General features: G+C 33.5%; 1 pseudogene; it reads left to right on the top strand.

Moving 5' to 3' along the window:
• The first annotated feature begins 1,582 nt into the window (after nucleotides 1-1,582).
• LOC126718403 (protein DOWNY MILDEW RESISTANCE 6-like) lies at nucleotides 1,583-3,702 on the top strand (annotated as a pseudogene).
• Nucleotides 3,703-8,941: the final 5,239 nt, after the last annotated feature.

The raw sequence follows: 8,941 nt of genomic DNA, 5'->3' as shown, positions 1-8,941 counted from the left end.
CTCATGGTGGGGTTTTTGTCTTGCAAAAGGTTTTCTCCATTTGTCAACAAATTATTGTGTCTATTTAATTTTCATTGCACTTAGTTTATTTGGTGATTTATTGGTACCTCCACGATTTACATATAATTTAACCTAATTAATCAATTTAGGTAATTAAATTAATTAACCAGGTCAATCCTTAACCCAACAAAGATTACCAAAGATATCAACTTACCCTATTTTTTTACATTTGAGAAACAAAAGAGGGTTGCTTATAAAAGTAAGTCTATTTGACATTTGTACCTCATTGCCGATTTGAATATATTTGTGGCCATGTGGATCACTGCTCTCATAATTGCTCGCACATGAATCAATGAGACTAAAAAAAGGTACTACTCACGAAAAATTAGTAAACGCTGATGGATCAACAACTTCTCAAACATGGGTGGAGGGAGGGCTAGGGAGGTGACTCTCCAAATATAGTATTATAATTTTTTTTTTCTACATGTCATTCGAAGAATTATGTGCTCACTCTCTAAAAAAGATTTACATCTCTTAACTCAAATACTAATTAGGTTTGAATTTCACAATATGAGAATAAAAGTTCAAATATATTACATAGACAACCAAAATGTCTAAATCACATTTAACTTTTATTTAACATAAGTTCAATTGTATGAATTTTTTTAATTAATGCACAAATTGTTTTAATGTAAAATATTTTCATAAAAAATGTTATTTATTTTTATGTGTTTAGTGGCAACAATGGTAATTCATTCCTTAAATATATATATTACTCACATTGAGAATCATTAAAATTTCAACCAGATGCAAAGGTGATGATGGTGACAGTGGATGTATTGATAGTGGTGGTGGCGGCAGTGACAACACAAATGAATAGAGAGGATGAAGATACAAAAGAATGTCACTTCTTTTTTTTTTGGGGTGGCAAATTACCTTTTTAATTAATTCCTATTTTTGGGCATTATTTCGATTTGATCTTCAAGTTTTTTCACAGCTTTCATTTTGGTTCCCGTTATTATCTCACTTACAAAAAAAAAAAAAAATGTTATGTTTAAACTAAAAGTGCAGCCATTAGTCACCTATATGTTTTCCATAAATGAGATAATAGTATGGACCAAAATGATAGCAAGTTTAAAAATAAATGGACAAAAAATAAAAGTTTTACAAACTTGAAAACCAAATTGAAAATAAAGCTAAACTATAAAAATAAAAATATGTTTCATTTATTTAACACCTACACCTTCTCATGACAAATAACTTCATAGATATTAACATAAGTAGAACAAAATCAGGATTTATAAAAACTTGTTTGTTGGAATAAGACATATGGAGAGATACAGAGAGAGATTCTTCAAAAGAAAAAAAAAAAAAACAATAATATCTTCTAAGGAAACTAATCCAAGCCAAAACAATTCTGTAGATTGCATTGGCGAATCCCACTTCAAATAAATCCCCATCCATTTAGGTTATTATATTATAACAAGAACGTATAAAACAAAAAGGTTCAAGATCATATTTCAATATACATGACAAATAAATTACGAATAAAAAAGTAAATAAATAAAATCACCCCATGTGATTAGGGACTAATAGCTGAAAACACATTCAATTCTGTGAGTTTTCAGCCACAACCACAAGTCTACTCATCCGTACAACTACCCCCCTCCCCCCATACTACTTCACCAACCCACCATAACATCACCAGCAGCTAGAACACGGGCAAGTCGGCAACCCTTTCATATCAACTCTTTGACTCATCTTTTATGGAGGAAAAATCCTTTCAGATGGCTAATTCCATCAAACCTATTTCCCTTACACCAAACTTCATTGTCCCAGAAGACAAAAGGCCACAACTTGCACATATATCCCCCCTGGCCTCCATTCCCATCATTGACTTGAATGATCAAGTCACTTCCTCATTACTTCAGAAAATATCACGAGCTTGTGAAGAGTACGGGTTCTTTCAAGTCATCAATCATGGAGTCCCTGAAGAATTATGTGAAAAAGTGATGACTGCTGTTACCCAGTTCTTCGAATTGCCTCCTGAAGAAAGAGCTGAGTTTTTCACTGAAGATCTTACCAAACAAGACTTTTCAACTACTACCTTAAGTCTGAAGGCCAAGAGAAAGTCACAATATGGAGTGAACTCTTCTCTCATCCTTGGCATCCAGTCGACGATTTCACTCATCTCTTGCCCCAAAATCCACCTCTATACCGGTATTTCTTCTCAACTTTAGCGCCTAAACATTGTACTTTCAATAACATAAAAATCGAACAAGAATAGTGCGAGGTAAGGCGGGTCTAGTGGGACAGAAATTTTTGTCAACTCTATTTTAACGATTATATATACCAATTATAACGTATCCTGTCATGTTAATAATTATGAAAAAAAAAAAAATTGTATGTAATTTAATTGATTGAGGATATGTTTGGATACAACTTATTTTGTTTAAATTGAAAAATTACTGCTGAAAATACTTTGTAAAAGTTAATTAAAATAGTATAATGAGGCTCGTAAATAGTGCCAAAAATTACAGTGTGCTCATGAATAATATAAAAAATAAATTGAATAGTAAAAATAAGCTAAATTATTATTTAGTTTAATTTTGCTACTATTCATGGGTCTTATTAGACTTTTTAATACTATTCATGGGTCACATAGTACTCTTTCAAATAACTTTTATCTTTATTTATGGTATTTTGGATAAAAAGTTTTCAATTTTAACAATATAAATAAATCTCAAACAATCCTAAAAAGTTGAATATTTTGAGTGATAACACATTTTTTTCCCCTTATTTGTTTAGTGTGGCCTTTGCTGAATATGCAAAGGAGATTGGTGGCTTCATAAATAGGCTCTTGAGCCTGATTTCTCAAGGGCTTGGGCTGGACAAAGATTGTCTGAGGAAAAGGATGGGTGATAATCCTAGACTGAGAGCACAAGCTAATTTTTATCCACCATGTCCAGACCCTGAGCTGACCTTGGGGTTGGCTGTTCATACTGATCTAAATGCACTCACAGTGCTCCAGCAGTCAGCCGGAGTGACTGGCCTCCAAGTGATCAAAGATGGGAAATGGGTAGCCGTTGACCCTATTCCAAATGCATTTGTCATCAATCTGGGTGATCAGATTCAGGTAATTTTGAATCTTTCTTCTTTTATAGAGACTATTATAATGTATTGGTAACAATGTAATCACCAGTTTACTATTTCCCTTAGATTATTATATATCTCTTCCATTTCTTACAAGTGCTGCAAGTTTTTATGCTAGTGGATCAACGATTTTATGTTATTCATGAATGAGATACCATACAACTATATGATACAGGAATATATATATAGACTTTAGCAGTGCCAAATACTTTGATTTTGTTCATTCTATCTAGGTATTGAGTAATGGAAGGTTTAAGAGCGTGCACCACAGGGCTGTAACCAACAAAACACATCCACGAGTATCACTGGCAATGTTTTATGGACCAAATACGGAAGATGTGATTGGTCCAATTGAGGACTTGATTGATGACGAACATCCTCCAGTCTATCGTAGCTATCGTTATGCAGAGTTCCTTGAAAAATTCTACAGCCAAGAAGGAACCAGGCGAATGGTAAAGGAACTTTTCGAGTTGCCAAAATAGGAAGCAATTTGCACTGTTGTTTGGTTATTGACTATTGAAATTAATTAGATCTTTCTATTCTGTGTTCTATGTCAACCTTTCCACTTAGTTGAAACTCAATCTTGAGTTTTCATGTGGAAATTGAAATTGCCGACTACAAAAAGGTACCATAAATACTTCAATAAATCGATTTGATCATCAAAAATCGTTTTGCAGTATCAATAAAGGACAAAGTTATTGAAGACAAAAGTGAAGTTTTCTACTGCCAAAAAATCAATCAGTTTTGATGCGTTGTCAATAGGATCCTAAGACTTACGGTTTATGGCTTACCACCACATTGGATTTCAGTTGGATCTCCCATAAAACTCTCAACAATTTTCACTTTACTAACCTCACTAATTTCCTTGTTCAGCACCATATTTTCCCCTTTCTCCAAAAATTTGTTCAACAGTACTATATCTGATCTTTGGTTTAACTCGTAATTTTACTTCAACTTAGGCTTGCTCAATTTCTAACTCTTCAAATTTTTATCTTCCAATTTCTCAATGATTAAAGTCGAATATTCTTTCAACAATTGGGAGTCAAAATCCTCTTTATTATTTCCTTTATATAAGTTTGATTGCTTATGACCAATGCTTGTATAAAAATTCTATTTCATCGTAATTACGAGAAAAGGAAAAAAAATTACCATCATTTTCAATCTTGGCCATGTAGAATTTTTAGGTCTACATCTTCATATTTTGAAGTGCTCTATATCATTTTACCAACCTACTGCATCTCTCTTAAATTTGCTTGATACAAATTTCCCAATGAAATCTTTAGAGATCTTCGCATAAAGAAAATAATATTCAAAATTTATGATCGAGTTTTGTAAGGTTGAATTTAATCAACCATCTTATTGGCTTTATTCTGTGCCAAATTTGCTTGTATTTCAGCATTTAGTAACCCTGTATTTAGGTGGGTTTTGTTGTAAGGGTAGTGAGTGAGATAGAGTGTTGATTGCTCAAGAGTGTATAAGAAAGCAGAGACTCGCGGCTTGATCTTGCGGTTGACTCGCTGTTGCAAGCCGCCAGATGCAGCATACGTGCCAAGCATGCCAGAAGGTGAACAGTCATGCTAGTTGGAGCACTACAGGACAAAACATGACAACTGGCCATACGGTTATCTCATGACTGGATCTCGCGACTCAGTAAAGCCGCGAGGCCAAGCCGCGAGCCACCCCTGTTTTGAAAAACCTGACGTTTCATATTCTTCTCTTACCTTAGTATAAATACCCCTTATACCCACATCTGAAAGAGAGCTTCTAGAGAGAATTTTGAGAGAGAAACCCTAGAGTAAAACAAGATTGATTCACCTATAATCTTTACATTAGAGTCTCTTCAAATTCCTCAACTCTCTTCCTCTCCATTGTCAAACCCTTGAGAGGCATTTTACCAAAACTTTGTTCTCACCATATTCATTACTGTGAGAGGGCTGTTTGGTGTTCTGGGAAGCAGTTAGGAAGGAACCAATCTACATTGGTTGATGCTATGGTCAAGTAGCGGAATCCGGGAAGCTAGAAAAGAAAAAGGTTCGGCGCAACTTCGTTGGAGCAAGAAGCTTGGAGGGCTTAGGTGCACTAGGTAGATTAGGTTTGGAGGGTCTATTGCTGTCCATGTATCCCAACTACATTTTCTAGTGGATTGTTTACCGCTTGGAGGGTGGTAAAGAGGTTTACGCCGAGGGCTTCGGTTTCCTTTTTGATAACACATCGCGTGTTGTCTTTGTATTTGCATCTTTCTTCCCTTTTATTTTTGCCTTTTATTATCTGCTGTGGGTTGTGATTTTAATTTGGCTTAGATAGTTTTTCTAATTCTATATTATAGCTTTTGTTCATTTTCCGCACACTAGTTGTTTGACATAAGGTTTGAATTTGTTAATTTGTAAATTGGGGGTCTAAACGTTCAAGAGTGTTTTTACACTATTTGAACTTTCAAGTTTATTAATTATTCTTTGTATAATATACCATCAAAGCATGGAATAACATTAAAATTAAGAATAACTCAGTTGATAGGTGGGTTGCAAGCATAGTCTCTGACACGAATATCTCTATTATCTTCACAATCTCCTTTGGTTTTTAAGCTTAGATTGATGAGCATGCCATGATTCTCTTGGAGTACATAGTTCATCCTCTCACCTTTAGCTTTAATTGACGCCATAAGAGTTTGCACACAATGATCATGTCAAGAGGATTGTCTTCGTCATCAATTTTTGTCATAGCAGGATGCTAGCTAGTTTTGATACCAATTAACAAATAAGGGAAACCTAAAAAGACTAGATTTTATTTTAGCTATACTCAAATCCATAAAAGGATTCCTTTAATCCATAAGGAAGAATTTTGTAATCTACTGTATGAAAGAAAATAAATTGACAATAATTTAGTTGATAATTTTTTTCCTTCTTTAGATTGTAGGCCTTTTATAGATTACAAAATTTTTGTTTTCTAAGTAAAAATATTAAAAACAAAATTCTATATGATACAATTGTAGACTAAGGCTTCGTTTGGTTGGGAAGATGGAAAAATGGGAGGATAAAAAATGTGAGAGGGAGGATAGAAAAGATTTTAGTTTTTCTCATTTGTGTTTGGTTGAGAGAGTGGAAAAGTGAAAAGATGAAAAACTTTTTTGTTTGGTTCAGAAAAAAAAATGGGAGGATAGAAAATAGAATTTGTATAAATTTACTTATAAACTCTTATTGAAAAATGATGCCCAATTAATAAATAAATAAAATAAATAACCAACTAGAAAAAAAAAAGTAATCACCAAAGTTTATTAAAAAAATAAAAATCAAACCTAGTAAAAAAAATAACGAGAGCAGGGGTAGTTGAGAGGAGTTGTAGTTCAAAAAGAAACAAAAAATAAGGAGAGGAGGGGTAGTTGTATCATGCCAAGGAAAGAGTCAAAAAAAAAAAAAAAAGGAAAAGAAAAAAAAATAATCCAAACTCTAGAGGAGGGGTAGTTTAGTTATTTAACTGCAACTACTCTTTTCCTTCTTATTTTTTACACAAATTGGGAAGATAGCATTTTGGTGGGCCGAGAGAGAAAACACTCAGGCCCCACCAATTTTCCCCCTTAAAATCCACCCAACCAAACACCAAAAAAAAAAAAAAAAAAAAAAAAAAAAAAAAAAAAAAAAAAAAAACATTATCTTTTCCCTTTTCCACCCCCCTAAAATCTACCCAATCAAATCAACCCTAAAGACCATAAGAACAATGTAGACGTGGACCTGCCCATGGACCAACATAGAGTATTACAGATTTGTTCCTCTCAATATTGGTCTTTAATGCTAGAAAGCCTAAAATTAAGTTATGTATATTGTTTACCATATAGGGGCTACCGAGAGTGGACTCATTGGTTTAAGTGTAATGTAAATTCGAAGGTCTCAGATTCAACTGACTACACTATTTATTTATAAGATTTTCAAGATATCTTATGAGTATGGAGTAGAATAATCTAACCAAAACATATTATAAAACTTACGTCTATTATGACTCTATGTACAAGACTAGAATCTTGCATTTGTCAGGTTCTTGATTTGAACTCTTTTCACACTTTTCCATTTTTTACTATTTCCTACTTTTCTTGTTGTTGGTTATTTTGTACTTTTCAACCTTTGTACTATTTCTTGTTGTATATATAAGTATATATATAAGGATAGGTTGTAATAATGATGTTTGAGTTTGAAGAATATTGTTTCATAAAGTTGTTAAAGTGAAAATTCAAGTTTTGGAATTTTCTAAGTGAAAATTTGAAATATAGCATTTTTGATTGGCCGAAAATTTGGCTCGATTGATCGAAATGGAAAGAAAATAATCCTTGAGTCTCTGGATGTCTCAATTGCTGCTCGATTCTTGTTCGATTGAAAGAGCACTCGATCGATCGAAAGGAACTTTCGACCGATTGAAAGTCAAAAATTAGGATTTTCTTCAGAATTTTCATGTGACTGTTCAGAGAGTTTGAAGAGGTTTCAAGTCTTGTGAACGGTTTTATGAAACATGTTAACTCTTCATACATGCCTTTATTGAAATATAATCCTATGGGTATAAATAAAGGCTTATATTCACTTGAAAAATAGTAAATTAAAGAGAAACACAAGAAATCATGTGGTCATTCTCCATAATTGCTATCTATAGAATCCAACATCTTGGTCGTATCTTGGGGACAAATTTGCGATAACCCTTTAACAACAATAGTGTTGGGGGCAAATATTATCTAAGGAAAACAAAATTGTGCCTCCAAGTTATCTATTTTCTGTTTGTCTTTTGTGTTAACCTTGTTCTTCAATTATTACTTTGTATAATATCCTCAACATTTCTTATATTATAACAACCAAAACATCCCCTTCTAGCATGTGTTTGTTTCATTTGATTTTTGGTCTCGTGACTTGGAACTCTATTAGAAAAGTGAAAACTCCAGTACTCCACTTAGCCTAAAAACCCCAATTAGGGATTGTGTGTGTGTGGGGCAGATCCACTTGGGTAGGTCCTCCCCTTTCCAAAAAAGTGGTTATTTAGTTGGGTTGGGTGTAGATGTGGGTTTGTGTAGATTGGGCTCATCTAGAATTCAATAATTTTCTATTCTGTGTGTCTGAACATAATGTAGTTTTTTTAGAACAATATATCTATTTGCCCTTTCACCTATTTTGAATTGATGCAAAATAGGGTATTTCTTTTTGAAAGTTCAATTAGTGTGTAAAACACTAATGAATGTTTAGACCCCCAAATTCAACAATACCAACACAAGCTTATACACAAATAATATATGTGCGGAATGATGAATATAAGCCATAACCAAATTGGTAAAACACTCTAAACCATAATTAAATCACAAACACAACAGCAATTAAAAGGTAAAGAGTAAGGGAAGAAAGATGCAAACACAAAGATAACACCGGCATGTGTTATCGAAGAAGAAACTGAAGAACTTGACAAAAAACCTCTCCGCCGCATTCCAAGCAGTCAAATGATCCACTAAAGAATAAAATTGGGATACATAAATAACAAAAGACCCTTCAAGCCTAATCTACCCAATGCACCTAAGCCCTCCAAACTTCTTGCTCTAACAGAGTTACGCCTAACCTTATATTCTTTAACTTCCCGGATCCAGCAATAAGCCCATTGCATCAACCAAGTGAATTGGTCATCTCTGAATTGCTTCCCAAGCACCAAAATATATTCTTACTGATATAGGTATGGTGAGATAAGGATTTCGCAAATGTACCTCTCAATGATATGTCAATGAAGAGGGTGAAAGTAGAGGAATTTGAAAAATCAAATGACAAAGATTGTG

The sequence above is a fragment of the Quercus robur genome, chromosome 3 (genome assembly GCF_932294415.1).
Source record: "Quercus robur chromosome 3, dhQueRobu3.1, whole genome shotgun sequence".
NCBI classification, from domain to species: domain Eukaryota; kingdom Viridiplantae; phylum Streptophyta; class Magnoliopsida; order Fagales; family Fagaceae; genus Quercus; species Quercus robur.
This window is presented reverse-complemented; position numbering and strand designations above follow the sequence as displayed.